Genomic DNA, 17,879 nt, shown 5'->3' with positions numbered 1-17,879 from the left:
TCAAGAAGCTGGAAATCAATATCCCCTTAGCTGAAGCACTTGAGCAAATGCCTTTGTATGCCAAATTTTTAAAGGAGCTTATGATGCAAATGCATATTTGCATTATTAGTTAGTTAGTTTAGTTAGTTTTAGTTTAAATTCACTCATTTTCTCTAAATAAACAAGTCCTTTTATGAGTTTTGTTTCCATGCATGATGATATCAAGGAACATGTTAATTCTAGCCAAATTCATGCAAATGATTTAAGGAATGCATATATGAATGAGTATGAATGAATCTCATGAAATTTATTGCTTGAATTGGTAAGACTTTGAAGCTATCTCCCTTGTTGATGATAGGTGATGAAACAAGGAAGCATGGAAGCAAGAAGGAGGCAACCAAGGCAAGAAGTTGGCGTTGCCAACTTGGGATTGGCGTTGCCAACTCCACAACACAAGGCAAGCTTGGTCCTGGAGGCAACCAAGGCAAGAAGTTGGCGTTGCCAACTTGGGATTGGCGTTGCCAACTCCACAACACAAGGCAAGCTTGGTCCTGGAGGCAACCAAGGCAAGAAGTTGGCGTTGCCAACTTGAGATTGGCGTTGCCAACGCCACACACAACCACACCAAGCAAGCTTGGCAACCCTGGAAGCAAAGTTGGCGTTGCCAACTCTAGAACCAAGTTGCCAACGCTCACACACAAGGAACTTGGCCCTGGAAGCAAGGTTGGCGTTGCCAACTCTAGAACCAAGTTGCCAACGCCACACACAAGGAACTTGGCCCTGGATTTGGAGCCTCGAGCACGTTGCCAGCCTAGAAATGAGGGGCGTTTTTGAGGACAACGCAGGCTAACAACGCCAAACAATCAAGCTTGGCCCTGGAAGAAAAGGAGCTGGCGTTGCCAACTCAAGATGGGCGTTGCCAATGCCACACAACCAAGCAACAAATGGAGCCCTGGAAGAAAAGGAGCTGGCGTTGCCAACTCAAGAATGGCGTTGCCAACGCCACACAAGAAAGCTTGGCTAGGCACCAAGTTTTGGTGCCAGCCAAGTTGCCAAACGCCCAATGGCGCACCAACCAGGCTGCCAAACGCCCAATGGCGCACCAACCAGGCTGCCAAACGCCCAATGGCGCACCAACCAGGCTGCTAAACGCCCAATGGCGCACCAACCGCGTTCCAAACGCCCAAATGCCGCACCACTCACGTTGCCAACGCTAGATGGGCGTTGCCAACGCCAACTTACCAAAACAAGGCAGCCTGAACATGTCCACTTCAATGGAAGATATCTTGAGCTACAGAGATCCAAATTGAGTACTTCCAGTTGCGTTGGAAAGCTAACATTCAGAGCTTTCCAACCATATATAATAGTCCATGGTGGAGCACAAGATTGAAGCCAAACCAGAGTCATCTTTAGGCCCTAAAAACAAGAACATGAAATGAAATTCAAGGGAGCTAGAGATGATCCTTGGATGTGGGATCGAGCACGTTGCCAACGTGCACAAAGGGTGCGTGTTTTCCAACAACGCCAGCCTCAAGTCCTTGCCTTGGGAGAGTGATGCTCGAGCACGTTGCTAACTTGGGGTTGAGGGTGCGTTATTCACAACAACTTGGCAACAACTTGGCAGCTTGACCTTACCTTCTTTGAGGAGCCATAACTTGAGCTAGGAAAGTCCAATTGAGGTGATTCCAATGGCATTAGAAAATAGACATCAAGAGCTTTCCAATGATGTATAATAGTCCATATTGAAGCTGAAGGTTGACACTCAAATTCTGGGCTACATTTAGCATGAAAGTAAGGCCAAAAAGAGAAAGAGCAAGTTGTTTGCAACAACTTGGGCTAGCAACGCCCAAGTCTCAAACTCACTTCCAGGAAATTGGCATGCACGTTGCCAACGTGCACTAAGGCCTGAGTTATTGCCAACAACGCCCCTCAATGGGCCAGAATTGGTGCCAACCTTGCTTTGCTTCCCCTATTCATCACAAAGGCCAACAACTTCTTCAATTGAGCCAAGAATTCAACAAAGAGAAGCCCATATTGCTAAACCAATTGAAGATCTTTGGAAGAGTTTTAGAGTAGTATAAATAGAAGAGATTGATGTACTTGTGGGGGACTTTTTTTGACACTTTTGAATACTGTTTAAGACTTAGCATTTTTATTCACTTTTTAGCACTGGAATTTTGAAGACTCTTTTGGGTACTTCCGAGAGAGTTCTCTTTGGTTTTCTATTGGAATTTTTCTTCTTCATTTTCAAGTTTTAAGCACTTCATTCTTCTTCTTCTTCTTCCTTTACACTTAGTTTAATTCTTGTTTATGGCAATTGTTGTTGAATTTGGAGCAATGACTCACTAAACCCCACTTTCATTAGGGGGAGGAGCTCTGTTTGTTGGAATGGATTGATGAACCCATCATTCCTCCTCAATTCTAGTGGTTGATCTAAAGAGGGAACTCTTGCTCTTCATAGATTCAACCACCATCGAGAGAGGGGTTAATCTACATGAATTATGTGGTGAATTTGAGGAATGAGCCACATAATTCAGTTTAGAGTTCATCCTTTCATGATTTCTTTAATCAATATACCTTGGTTAGTATGTGAGATGTAACTCTCCTTGGTTGAGATTATAGAAATTGTGTGGCTGGATAATATATGAGCTTCATCTCTTCTCATGAACAATTAGATCACGAGAGTGGCAATTGGCTATGTTGAGAGAGATTGAATCACCAAGAGATTGGGGTTCAATCACCCACTTGCCATAGATCTATACCCATGATTGAGAGGAATTTGACTAACATCAATTCATGAAAACTAACATCTCTGATCCCTAATGATCTTCTCTACCATCAATTCTTATTTCTTTTGCTTATTAGTTGTTTGAATACCCATCACCCCATCTCCCTTTACATTCTTGCAATTTATTTTTCTTGTCATCTACATTCTGTCTCTTTATTTCTTGCTCTTGCTCTTATGCTCTTTAAATTTCTGCAACCTTTAATTCCTAGCAATTTATCTTTGATGTCATTTAAGTATCTTGCACTTTAAGTTTCCGTCATTTACTTCCATTTTATTTCTATTGTCCTGTTTTTAAATTCCCTGCAATTTACATTCCTGCACTTATGTTCAAAAGTTACATTAATCACAAAATCAAAATCTCATTTGCTTAACTAAATTTACCATTTAACTAAAGTTGCTTTATCTACCAATCCTCGTGGGATCGACCTCACTCTTAGTGAGTTTTACTACTTGATGCGACCCGGTATACTTGCCGGTTGTACGTGAAATCTTAATTTTTACGTATCAAGTTTTTGGCGCCGTTGCCGGGGATTGGTTAGATTGACAATGATTAAGTGAAAGGTGGTTTAGATTAAGCATTTTTATTGTGTTTTTGCTAAGCCCACTAACTGTTTGATACTTTGTTTCACTAACTCCAATTTCACCCTCATTCTAGAGTGTTTCACTTGTGATTTTGGTTCTGTTTGTGTATGTCAGGAACAAGTAGACGTGATATTGAGGACGAGAGAACCCGCCGAAGGTTAAGGAGAGCAGAAAGGGGAAAGTTCATAGTTGGTGAAGAAGGGTCAGAGGAATCAGAAGGAGAAGATCAAGCCATGGAGGATGAGATGCACAATCCTCCTGGAGGGGTCAACAACAATGGTGGACGAGCTAGAAGGGTGTTATCCTCGTATACTATCCCTGATCCAAGACATTGTGGGAGCAGCATTGCTACACCAAATGTTCAGGCCAATAACTTTGAGCTAAAACCTCAGCTCATCACTTTGGTACAGAACAATTGCTCTTATGGAGGGGGACCTCTTGAAGACCCAAATCAACATCTCTCTGTTTTTCTGAGGATATGCAATACAGTGAAGACAAATGGAGTGCATCCAGATGTCTACAAGTTGTTGCTATTTCCATTCTCTTTGAGGGATAAAGCCACTCAATGGCTAGAATCATTCCCCAAGGAAAGCCTCAATGATTGGAATGAAGTGATGGGCAAATTTCTAGCAAAGTTCTACCCACCTCAAAAGGTCATCAAGTTGAAGACAGAGGTTCAGACTTTTAGGCAAATGGAAGGGGAGTCATTGTACGAAGCCTGGGAAAGATATAAGGCACTAATGAGAAGATGTCCCCCAGACATGTTTAGTGATTGGGTTAAGCTCCAAAACTTCTATGAAGGCTTAAGCTTAGAAGCAAGGAAGGGACTAGACTACTCATCAGGAGGATCACTCAACATGATGAAAACTGCTAAGGAGGCTCAAAACCTCATTGAGATTGTGGCAAACAATCAATATTATTACTCATCAGAGAGGCAACACAATCCACCCCCAAAGAAAGGTGTAATGGAGCTTGAAGGTGTTGATGCTATCTTGGCACAAAACAAGTTAATGCACCAACAAATCCAACAACAAATGGAGATGATAACAAAGAGAATGGATGGTATGCAACTTGCATCAGTGAACACAACAAATCAACCATCACTTGAATGGAACCAAGGTGAAGGAACCACGGTTGAACAACCACAAGAACAAGTTCAATACATGCAGAATACTTCAAATTCTCAGGAGGAATTCCATGGTGATACATACAACTCATCTTGGAAGAATCATCCCAATTTAAAGTGGGGAGAAAACCATTGGCAAAAGAACAACAACCACAATCACACCCGTAACACAAACAACCAAAATCACCATACCAACAACACTAACCAATATAGAAAAACACAAAACACATATCAACACCCCCATCATAACTCACAAACCCACCAAAATAACTTCTCTGCACCAACATCCAACTCACAAAATTACCACACTAATCCACCCAACAACTTCCAACAACAATCAACCCCCATCATACCTCCAATTGACCATCATGAGGCCAGAATCTCAAGTCTGGAAGCAACCTTGCAAGCACTTGCTCAAACCACTCAAGCTTTAGCTAAGGGACAACAAGAACAAGCGGTCACTATGAAGAACATTGAGAGACAAGTGGGACAACTAGCCAAACAAGCCGAGAAACCAACCCATGTCCTCCCAAGTGACACAATACCCAACCCAAGAGAAGAATGTAAGGCTTTGCAATTAAGGAGTGGCAAGGTAGTTGGTGAAAGTTCAAATAAAGAAGCAACAAAACCCAAAGAGCAAGACACAGTGGAGAGGCAAGATGAAGAAAAGGCTTCAACATCTAACAAAGGCAAGGAGGTTGTCAAGCCACAAGGCAATCCACCAAGTCAAGAAGGCAACCGTGATGGCAAGGAAAGTATGAATCCACAAAAAGAAAACAAAAATAAAGGAGTGAAAGCTTATGTACCCAAGCTTCCATACCCAACTAGGATACACAGAGGAGCAAAGGACCAACAATTCCCAAGGTTTTTAGAGATCTTCAAGAAACTTGAAATCAACATCCCATTGGCAGAAGCTCTAGAACAGATGCCATTGTATGCAAAGTTTCTTAAGGAGTTGATCACCAAGAAGAGGAGTTGGCAAGAAAAAGAAACCGTGTTTCTCAATCAAGAGTGTAGTGCCATCATTCAACAAGGGTTACCTCCAAAACTCAAAGACCCTGGCAGCTTTCTCATACCTTGCACGATTGGGAGCATGGCTGTTGATAAATCACTTTGTGACCTGGGAGCAAGCATTAACTTAATGCCCCTTACCATGATGAAGAAAATGATGATTGAAGAGCTCAAACCCACAAGGATGTCACTCCAACTTGCTGACAGATCCATCAAAGTGCCAAATGGAGTAGTTGAGAACCTCTTGGTGAAGGTGGGAAACTTCATATTCCCAGCTGATTTTGTGGTCCTAGACATGGATGAAGAGGGAAACAATTCAGTCATTCTTGGTAGACCCTTTTTGGCTACAGCTAGAACAATCATTGATGTGGAAAAGGGAGAGATGATCTTCAGGGTGCATGATGAGCAAATGACCATAAATGTCTTCAAAGCGATGCAACACCCTGTTGAGAAAGAAAATTGCATGAGGATTGATGTAGTAGACTCTTTGGTTGAAGAAGTGCTTGACACAAACCATCAAATGAAACAAGAGGAAGTCCATAACATCAAAGGACAAGAAGAAAACACGTTGGAAGCATCAAAGGAACCAAGTGAAGCTACCAAAGAAAAGGCACCACAACAAGAGTTGAAACCACTACCCCCTCATCTTAAATATGCATTTCTTGGTGAGAAGGATAGCTTCCCAGTGATCATCAATTCCACATTGAATGCAGAAGAAGAAGAAAAGCTCCTTGTGGTTTTGAGGGCTCACAAAGAGGCATTGGGATGGACCATTGATGACTTGAAAGGCATAAGCCCTGCTGTATGCATGCACAAGATACTCTTAGAGGAGGGTTCCAAACCGGTGGTACAACCCCAAAGAAGATTGAATCCTACAATGAAGGAGGTTGTTCAAAAGGAAGTCCTGAAGTTGTGCAAGGCTGGGATCATCTACCTTATATCTGACAGCCCATGGGTCAGTCCAGTGCAAGTAGTACCTAAGAAAGGAGGCATGACTGTCATTGTTAATGAGAAGAATGAGCTTATCCCAACACGAACAGTGACAGGGTGGAGGATGTGCATAGACTATAGGAGGTTGAATGATGCAACAAGAAAAGACCACTTTCCTCTACCTTTCATTGATCAGATGCTTGAAAGGTTGGTTGGCCATGCTTATTATTGTTTTCTTGATGGATATTCTGGGTATAATCAGATAGTGGTTGACCCCATGGATCAAGAGAAGACTTCCTTCACTTGTCCCTTTGGAGTCTTTGCATACCGGAGGATGCCATTTGGACTTTGCAATGCCCCAGCTACCTTTCAAAGATGCATGCTTTCAATCTTCTCAGACATGGTAGAAAAATTCATTGAATTCTTTATGGATGATTTCTCTGTTTTTGGTGATTCATTCAATACTTGCTTGCACCATCTTACCTTAGTCTTGAAAAGATGCCAAGAAACAAACTTAGTTTTGAATTGGGAAAATTGCCATTTCATGGTACCCGAAGGCATTGTTCTTGGTCATAAAATTTCAAGAAAAGGTATAGAGGTTGACAAGGCAAAAGTAGAAATTATAGAAAAACTTCCTTTGCCAACTAGTGTGAAAGCCGTTAGGAGTTTCTTGGGGCATGCTGGATTTTATAGGAGATTTATCAAAGATTTTTCCAAAATAGCAAAGCCACTAAGCAATTTGCTGGTGGTAGAAAATTCTTTTATCTTTGATGATGAATGCAAGCATGCTTTTGAAACTCTAAAGGCTAAGCTCACCACAGCACCAATCATCACACCCCCAACTTGGGGACTACCTTTTGAACTCATGTGTGATGCAAGCAACCTTGCAATCGGTGCTGTGTTGGGGCAGAGGAAGGAAAAGAGGCTTCATGTTATCTACTATGCAAGTAAGGTATTGAATGAAACTCAAAGAAACTACACCACAACAGAGAAAGAGTTACTAGCCGTGGTGTATGCCTTTGATAAGTTTAGACAATATTTGATTGGATCTAAAGTCTTAGTGTATACTGACCATGCTGCCATTAAGTATCTTATGTCAAAACAGGATGCCAAACCAAGGCTAATTAGATGGGTGCTACTCCTACAAGAGTTTGACATTGAGATCAAAGATAGAAAGGGCAGTGAAAATCAAGTTGCTGATCACTTATCAAGGGTGCCACAAGATGAATGCCAAGACAACCTTCCATCAATAAATGAAGAGTTTCCAGATGAACATCTCTTGCACATTCAACATGTCCCATGGTTTGCAGACATGGCCAACTACAAGGCAGGAAGAATCATTCCACAAGAGTACACAAGACAACAAGTGAAGAAGCTGTTGCATGAGGCTAGGTTCTTCTTTTGGGACGAACCATTCTTGTTCAAAAGATGCCCAGACGGAATGATAAGAAGATGTGTGCCAGAAAATGAGATGAAGAACATACTATGGCATTGTCACAACTCTAGTTATGGTGGTCATTTTGGAGCTGAAAGAACTGCTGCTAAGGTCCTTCAAAGTGGTTTCTATTGGTCTTCAATCTTCAAGGATGCTAGGGAGTTTGTGAGCCAATGCAATGAATGTCAAAGAGCAGGGGGTTTGTCAAAGAAAAATGAGATGCCCCAAAAGTTCATTTTGGAAGTGGAACTCTTTGATTTGTGGGGAATAGATTTCATGGGACCTTTTCCTCCATCCTACACGTTCAAATACATCCTGGTAGCAGTAGAGTATGTCTCCAAATGGGTAGAAGCAATAGCCACCACCACATGTGATACCAACGTGGTCTTGCAATTCCTCAAGAAGAACATCTTCACAAGATTTGGAGTACCCAAAGGGCTTATAAGTGATGGGGGAAGCCACTTTTGCAACAAGCAACTCAATTCCTTACTCCACAAGTATGGTGTTACACACAAAGTAGCTACCCCATATCACCCACAAACCAATGGACAAGCTGAACTTGCTAACAGAGAGCTAAAAAGGATCTTGGAGAAAACTGTGGGAACAACAAGAAAGGATTGGGTTAGGAAGCTAGATGATGCACTTTGGGCATATAGGACAGCCTTCAAGACACCCATAGGAAAATCTCCCTTTCAATTGGTGTATGGAAAGGCATGCCACCTCCCTGTAGAGCTTGAACATAAGGCTTTCTGGGCCACCAAACTTCTAAATCTAGATGCTCAAGCAGCAGGAGAGAAGAGGTTGCTACAACTCAATGAGCTTGAGGAGTTCAGATTGGAGGCATATGACAATGCCAAAATATACAAGGAGAGAGCAAAGAGATGGCATGATAAGAGGATCTCTCAAAGAACATTTGAACCAGGCCAAAAGGTGTTATTATTCAATTCAAGATTGAAGATCTTCCCTGGGAAGCTGAGGTCTAGATGGACTGGTCCATACACCATCACCAAAGTATCACCTCATGGCTATGTTGAATTGCTTGATGAAGCCTCAAAACAAACCTTCACAGTCAATGGACATAGGGTGAAGCACTATTTTGGTGGCCCTTGGAGCAAGGAAGAGAGTGTGCAACTCTTAACATGAGCAAAGAAGTTGCAATGTCGAGCTAAGGACAATAAACAAAGCGCTTCATGGGAGGCAACCCATGCACAGGGAGTCTTTTAATTTCATGTTTTAGTAACCAATAATGATCAAGTAGACTAGTACATGGTGTATGCAAGGCACTAAGTTTGGTGTGGCCAATCTTGAAGTAATGGCAAATGTGTGTTCTATAACACTTAGCCACAAACTAAGTTTGGTGTCCATACATACACGAAAATGCTAAGCTATGAAAGTTTTGTCATCTACTTTAGTTATAAAAAAAAAAAAAAAAAAAACGTGAAAAAAAAAAAGCATTGAATGTAGGTAAATTACTAAGTTTGATGTGGCTATCTTTGGAATTAATTCCATAGAACACTTAGTCACAAACTAAGTTTGGTGTCTTTACTTGCATTATTAATGCTAAAAAAATAGATTAGGGAATCTAATTTAGTCAATTTTGTATAGGAACATAATCATAAGTTTTTAGCCATTAATGTCACTTTAAGAATCTCAAGCCTTTGGCATTTTGTTGCAGGAAAGAAAGAAAGAAGTGATGGGGAATCTTGGAAGCATATAATGAAAGAAGGAAAGAAATGATGGGGAATCTTGAAGAAAGATCACGGATACATAAGGAAGGGTAGTCACATGAATTTTAAACTTTGTGCATGGGGAAAAAGAAATCAACATGCATTGTGCACAAGGAAGCATGCCATGACCGAGCCTTAAATGCCTTCCCACCAACTTTCACTTTAAATACTTCAACCATATTCATTCATCATTCATTCTTCTACCCACCAACTTCCACTTCACTAGCCGAACTCATACTCAACCTCCAACCTACTCCATGTTTCACAAATTCTAACCTTGAACCTCATCTTTACCCAACAAAAACTCTTGAAGCATCACATCTCTCACATAACCGAAACACTCAATCTCCTTCACCATCATTTTCTACCTTCTCTAAGTCACCGTGCTTATCCCATATCTCTCTCATTCACAATCATTTTCCTTATGCTTGAGGACAAGCATTCATCTAAGTTTGGTGTTGGGGAGATTCAATCTTGCAAGTGAATCTCAATGGCCTCATCATCAAGGGATAGGAGAGAAGATGAATTTGATCAAAGAAGATTCAAATCCAAACACAATGAGCGAATTTTTAGTTGGATGTCAAGCAAAGATGTTGTTCCAGAGCTACCATTCAAGCTTAAAAAAGATGAATACCCTGAGATACAAAAAATAATCAGAAAAAGGGGATGGGAGCTTCTCTGTGACCAACCTCAAGAAATAAGCATGCTTCTCATCCATGAGTTCTTCACTAATGTGATAAGAGAATATGATGATGAAGAACCATACATGAGCTATGTAAGAGGTGTGGATGTTGATTTTAGCCCGGACACCATCAATAGGGTGCTAAGGGTCAAGCACAAACAGTTCAAACGACCTAGCTATGAAGAAAGGGTTGAAAATGACCCAAGATATGTGGATGTGGTGAGTGACTTGTGCAGAATAGGCACTGATTGGGTATTGGATTCACATGGCCGACCACTCAAACTTCAGAGAGGTGATCTCATACCTCAAGCAAAAGGATGGCATGACATAGTGAGGAGGTCACTGATCTCTACTTCAAATAACTCTGAGGTAACGGTGAATAGAGCTATAATGATCCATTGCATAATGAAAGGAGGGGAAATCAATGTTGGAGACATTATAGCCAAGAACATCATTGAAATAGCTCAAAAGGTCAAACAGGACAGCTGGCTAGGATACCCTAGTACTATTCTGCGCCTATGTGAAGAAGCTGGAGTGCCTCTGGGAGAATTTGAAGAAACTGATTTGGTCTCTATTGGAAAACCTCTTACCAAAGAAAGGTTGGAGTTCATCACCACAACCCAATTGGAAAGGCAACCTTTAGCAAGAAGGAAGAAAAGAAAAGAAGTAAGACAAGAGGAGGAGCCTCAAGAAATGGATGAATCCCACACCTTGAACATGAACCAACTCCAAGCCGCCTTGGAAGGGATTTCTGGGCAATATTCACAAATTCAAAGAAGCCAAGAGGAACAAGCACAACAACAAAGGGACCTTTGGCAATTGATGGATCAACAAAGAGGGGTTCAAGTTCAATGGATGAACCAACAAAATGAGTACCAAACACACATGATGGAGTTGCAACAAGAACAATATGCCAAGATGCAAGAAGCCATCAACAATTCAGCTATGGAACATGAAAAAGCCATGGAGAAAGTGATACAAGAACAAGCTCAACTAAGGATAGAGCAAGCTCAGCAAAGAGAACTTCTCCATAGGTTGGATGCTAGACATGAAACACTCTACAGAGATTTCAATGAAAACAGAATGTTCAAGGAAGCCAGGCACAAGGACAGACTTGACTATGACATATGCACCCAAGAAAAGCTTAGTTACCTCTGTTCCACACCCCCATTGATCAACCCACAAATCAAATGTTTTAATGAGGCTCGGAAGATATTTGAACAGCAAGAACTAGCAAGGGTGAGATTCAATCAACAGAGGCTACAGGAGACAATGATAAGCTCAGGAATTTGGCAAAGAGAAGAGAGGGATGCAACGACACAACAACAAGGGGAAAGGAGGAGCAAAAAGAAAGAAGATCCAAAGGGAGATTCAACAACAAAGCAACAAGGAGAGCTAAGAAGCAAAAAGAAACAAGATCCAAAGGGCAAAGGAAAGCAAGGAGAATCAAGCAAAGGAAAAGGGACATGAAGACTAAAGGTGGTGAAGTTCCTTTATTTTTTCTTTATGTTTCTTTATGTTTTAAATAAAGAAGATGTATGTCTGAAATATGGTATACCTTCTAGGATGCATTTTTTTTTTCTTTTTGAAGCATTATCTTTTATGTTGCCCATTCCATGCATCACCACTCACAGATTTGGAATAGTTGCTTGTCTTTAATATTTTTACTTGTCATTGGAATAAAAGATGTAGTTTGAGCAAGAACAGAGAGAAATCTAGCTTAAAAAGGATCATGTTGTCCCATAAGAAAAGTGCTAGTATATTTATTGTGAAAGAAGCAATGTTCAAGAAATTCAAAAGAATGCTTGCTAATACAAGACTAGTTTGGTTAAGGATCACAAGGGCTTTATCAGTAAAAGCACAAATAACCTTGACAATAAAGAAAATAGAATACAAAGAATGAAAGGCTAGGCATCAATGACAAAAGTTGGATATGTGTCTGTGGTGATTGATGTTAAGAGACATACTCGGGCTAGTAAATCCGAGGGGTGCTTCATCACCCGGTAACTTGAGTTAACTAACTCGGGATTATCGATTGAAAACCCACAATCAAGAGTAGCTCTATAACAGAACATTTAGCAACCCAAAGAGGTGCTGGACACCACTATCCAAACAAAATTTCAATGTTATATGCCTATGACTGAATGTGTTAAGGAAAGAGGCTTGAGTGAGTAAATCTTTAAGAGTGTCTCAACACTTAACAACTTGAACCAACTGGTTTGGGATTGTTGATTGAAAGCTTATGCTAAAGAGCCGCCTTAAGACAAGATTTCGAGCTTAATTGAAAGAAAAAGGGAAAGAAAAAAAAAGAAGGAAAAAGAAATAAGCAGAAAAAATTGGTTCAAGGATCATGTGCTAAGGTGTGAAAGAAGTCTAGTGAAGTTAACCAATTTAGTAGTGAAGCAAGCATTTTAATTGAAAAAGTTGAATAGTTGTGTTCAATTACAATAAATTTATGACCACACAAGTGAGGATAACATGCTCAATGAGAAATTACTCTCTGGGAGAACATTCAAGTCTTACATCTTAAATTCTTGTGACAAAGTCCTTTATATTTTGCTTGAGGACAAGCAATACTTTAAGTTTGGTGTTGTGATGCAAATGCATATTTGCATTATTAGTTAGTTAGTTTAGTTAGTTTTAGTTTAAATTCACTCATTTTCTCTAAATAAACAAGTCCTTTTATGAGTTTTGTTTCCATGCATGATGATATCAAGGAACATGTTAATTCTAGCCAAATTCAAATGATTTAAGGAATGCATATATGAATGAGTATGAATGAATCTCATGAAATTTATTGCTTGAATTGGTAAGACTTTGAAGCTATCTCCCTTGTTGATGATAGGTGATGAAACAAGGAAGCATGGAAGCAAGAAGGAGGCAACCAAGGCAAGAAGTTGGCGTTGCCAACTTGGGATTGGCGTTGCCAACTCCACAACACAAGGCAAGCTTGGTCCTGGAGGCAACCAAGGCAAGAAGTTGGCGTTGCCAACTTGGGATTGGCGTTGCCAACTCCACAACACAAGGCAAGCTTGGTCCTGGAGGCAACCAAGGCAAGAAGTTGGCGTTGCCAACTTGAGATTGGCGTTGCCAACGCCACACACAACCACACCAAGCAAGCTTGGCAACCCTGGAAGCAAAGTTGGCGTTGCCAACTCTAGAACCAAGTTGCCAACGCTCACACACAAGGAACTTGGCCCTGGAAGCAAGGTTGGCGTTGCCAACTCTAGAACCAAGTTGCCAACGCCACACACAAGACACAAGCAAGGAACTTGGCCCTGGAGGAAGCAAAGTTGGCGTTGCCAACTTGAAGCTGGCGTTGCCAACGCCCACACAAGGAACTTGGCCCTGGATTTGGAGCCTCGAGCACGTTGCCAGCCTAGAAATGAGGGGCGTTTTTGAGGACAACGCAGGCTAACAACGCCAAACAATCAAGCTTGGCCCTGGAAGAAAAGGAGCTGGCGTTGCCAACTCAAGATGGGCGTTGCCAACGCCACACAACCAAGCAACAAATGGAGCCCTGGAAGAAAAGGAGCTGGCGTTGCCAACTCAAGAATGGCGTTGCCAACGCCACACAAGAAAGCTTGGCTAGGCACCAAGTTTTGGTGCCAGCCAAGTTGCCAAACGCCCAATGGCGCACCAACCAGGCTGCCAAACGCCCAATGGCGCACCAACCAGGCTGCCAAACGCCCAATGGCGCACCAACCAGGCTGCCAAACGCCCAATGGCGCACCAACCGCGTTCCAAACGCCCAAATGCCGCACCACTCACGTTGCCAACGCTAGATGGGCGTTGCCAACGCCAACTTACCAAAACAAGGCAGCCTGAACATGTCCACTTCAATGGAAGATATCTTGAGCTACAGAGATCCAAATTGAGTACTTCCAGTTGCGTTGGAAAGCTAACATTCAGAGCTTTCCAACCATATATAATAGTCCATGATGGAGCACAAGATTGAAGCCAAACCAGAGTCATCTTTAGGCCCTAAAAACAAGAACATGAAATGAAATTCAAGGGAGCTAGAGATGATCCTTGGATGTGGGATCGAGCACGTTGCCAACGTGCACAAAGGGTGCGTGTTTTCCAACAACGCCAGCCTCAAGTCCTTGCCTTGGGAGAGTGATGCTCGAGCACGTTGCTAACTTGGGGTTGAGGGTGCGTTATTCACAACAACTTGGCAACAACTTGGCAGCTTGACCTTACCTTCTTTGAGGAGCCATAACTTGAGCTAGGAAAGTCCAATTGAGGTGATTCCAATGGCATTAGAAAATAGACATCAAGAGCTTTCCAATGATGTATAATAGTCCATATTGAAGCTGAAGGTTGACACTCAAATTCTGGGCTACATTTAGCATGAAAGTAAGGCCAAAAAGAGAAAGAGCAAGTTGTTTGCAACAACTTGGGCTAGCAACGCCCAAGTCTCAAACTCACTTCCAGGAAATTGGCATGCACGTTGCCAACGTGCACTAAGGCCTGAGTTATTGCCAACAACGCCCCTCAATGGGCCAGAATTGGTGCCAACCTTGCTTTGCTTCCCCTATTCATCACAAAGGCCAACAACTTCTTCAATTGAGCCAAGAATTCAACAAAGAGAAGCCCATATTGCTAAACCAATTGAAGATCTTTGGAAGAGTTTTAGAGTAGTATAAATAGAAGAGATTGATGTACTTGTGGGGGACTTTTTTTTGACACTTTTGAATACTGTTTAAGACTTAGCATTTTTATTCACTTTTTAGCACTGGAATTTTGAAGACTCTTTTGGGTACTTCCGAGAGAGTTCTCTTTGGTTTTCTATTGGAATTTTTCTTCTTCATTTTCAAGTTTTAAGCACTTCATTCTTCTTCTTCTTCTTCCTTTACACTTAGTTTAATTCTTGTTTATGGCAATTGTTGTTGAATTTGGAGCAATGACTCACTAAACCCCACTTTCATTAGGGGGAGGAGCTCTGTTTGTTGGAATGGATTGATGAACCCATCATTCCTCCTCAATTCTAGTGGTTGATCTAAAGAGGGAACTCTTGCTCTTCATAGATTCAACCACCATCGAGAGAGGGGTTAATCTACATGAATTATGTGGTGAATTTGAGGAATGAGCCACATAATTCAGTTTAGAGTTCATCCTTTCATGATTTCTTTAATCAATATACCTTGGTTAGTATGTGAGATGTAACTCTCCTTGGTTGAGATTATAAAAATTGTGTGGCTGGATAATATATGAGCTTCATCTCTTCTCATGAACAATTAGATCACGAGAGTGGCAATTGGCTATGTTGAGAGAGATTGAATCACCAAGAGATTGGGGTTCAATCACCCACTTGCCATAGATCTATACCCATGATTGAGAGGAATTTGACTAACATCAATTCATGAAAACTAACATCTCTGATCCCTAATGATCTTCTCTACCATCAATTCTTATTTCTTTTGCTTATTAGTTGTTTGAATACCCATCACCCCATCTCCCTTTACATTCTTGCAATTTATTTTTCTTGTCATCTACATTCTGTCTCTTTATTTCTTGCTCTTGCTCTTATGCTCTTTAAATTTCTGCAACCTTTAATTCCTAGCAATTTATCTTTGATGTCATTTAAGTATCTTGCACTTTAAGTTTCCGTCATTTACTTCCATTTTATTTCTATTGTCCTGTTTTTAAATTCCCTGCAATTTACATTCCTGCACTTATGTTCAAAAGTTACATTAATCACAAAATCAAAATCTTATTCGCTTAACTAAATTTACCATTTAACTAAAGTTGCTTTATCTACCAATCCTCGTGGGATCGACCTCACTCTTAGTGAGTTTTACTACTTGATGCGACCCGGTATACTTGCCGGTTGTACGTGAAATCTTAATTTTTACGTATCAACTTATCAACAAGAAAAGAAGTTGGCTTGAGAGGGAAACCGTATTACTCACCGAAGAATGCAGTGCTGTGATTTAACGGGGCATTCCACCAAAACTCAAGGATCCGGGGGGCTTTGTAGTGTCGTGCACCATTGGCAAAACAATTCTCAACAAAGCTCTCTGTGACCTTGGTGCCAGCATCAATTTAATGCCTCTTTCAATTATGAGAAAGCTTGATATAGAAGAGCTTAAACCCACCAGGATGTCATTAGTTATGGCTGACAGATCCATCAAGACACCCAATGGAATTGTGGAGAATCTGTTGGTGAAGGTTGGGGAATTTATCTTCCCAGCAAATTTTGTGATTTTGGATACTGAAGAGGAAGGAAGTGACTCAATCATTTTGGGAAGGCCATTTCTACACACAGCAAGAGCCATCATTGATGTAGAAAAAGGGGAAATGATCTTCAGGGTCCATAATGAACAAATGATCATAAATGTTTTCAAGTCAATGCAAAACATTCCTAAGCAAGAGGACTACGTAAAAGTGGATATGATAGAGAGTTTGGTGGAAGAAATGCTGGAAGAAAATTCTCAGGAGCAAGAAGGAAATCAAGGGGCAACAGAAGAACAAGTAGCTGAGACCTTCGTTGAGCAAGATGAGAAACAGGACAAGAAGGAAGAAGTACGGAAACAAGAACTGAAACCACTACCTCCCCATCTCAAATATGCATTTTTAGGCACATCAGAGAGTTTCCCAGTGATCATTAATTCATCCCTGACAAAGAAGGAAGAGGGAGAGCTTCTTAATGTACTCAAAGCTCACAAAGATGCTTTAGGATGGACAATTGATGACCTGAAAGGAATCAGCCCTGCAGTATGTATGCATAAAATCCTCTTGGAAGACAATTCCAAACCAGTAGTTCAACCTCAAAGAAGGCTAAATCCCACAATGAAGGAAGTTATCCAGAAAGAAGTAATGAAGTTGTGGAATGCAGGGATAATTTTCCCAATATCTGACAGCCCGTGGGTGAGCCCGGTTCAGGTTGTACCAAAGAAAGGTGGAATGACAGTCATCACCAATGAGAAGAATGAGTTGATTCCTACTAGAACAGTGACTGGATGGAGGATGTGCATAGACTATAGAAGATTGAATGATGCCACCAGAAAGGACCATTTCCCTCTTCCATTCATTGATCAGATGCTGGAACGGTTGGCCGGTCATGCCTATTATTGCTTTTTGGATGGATATTCTGGGTATAATCAAATCGTGGTGGACCCCAAGGACCAAGAGAAGACTGCCTTTACATGCCCATTTGGAGTCTTTGCATACCGAAGGATGCCCTTTGGGCTTTGCAACGCCCCTGCCACATTTCAAAGGTGTATGCTATCCATTTTTTCTGATATGGTCGAAAAATTTCTAGAGGTCTTCATGGATGACTTCTCTGTTTTTGGTGATAATTTCAATGCTTGCCTGAACCATTTAACCCTTGTCTTGAAACGATGCCAAGAAACTAATTTGGTTTTAAACTGGGAAAAATGCCATTTCATGGTACCCGAAGGGATTGTCCTTGGCCATAAAGTTTCAAGAAAAGGGATAGAGGTTGATAAGGCAAAGGTTGAGATAATAGAAAAACTCCCTGCACCAATTAATGTGAAATCTGTTAGAAGTTTCTTGGGACATGCCGGATTTTATAGAAGGTTTATCAAGGACTTTTCAAAAATAGCCAAACCTTTAAGTAATCTGTTAATGCTTGATAATCCTTTTCTGTTTGA

General features: G+C 41.2%; 1 pseudogene; it reads left to right on the top strand.

The window, feature by feature from the left end:
* Positions 1-8,127: 8,127 nt before the first annotated feature.
* Positions 8,128-17,879, top strand: part of LOC130981001 (uncharacterized) — a 97,468-nt pseudogene continuing 87,716 nt past the window's right edge.

The sequence above is a fragment of the Arachis stenosperma genome, chromosome 5, assembly GCF_014773155.1.
Source record: "Arachis stenosperma cultivar V10309 chromosome 5, arast.V10309.gnm1.PFL2, whole genome shotgun sequence".
Lineage (NCBI taxonomy): Eukaryota > Viridiplantae > Streptophyta > Magnoliopsida > Fabales > Fabaceae > Arachis > Arachis stenosperma.
This window is presented reverse-complemented; position numbering and strand designations above follow the sequence as displayed.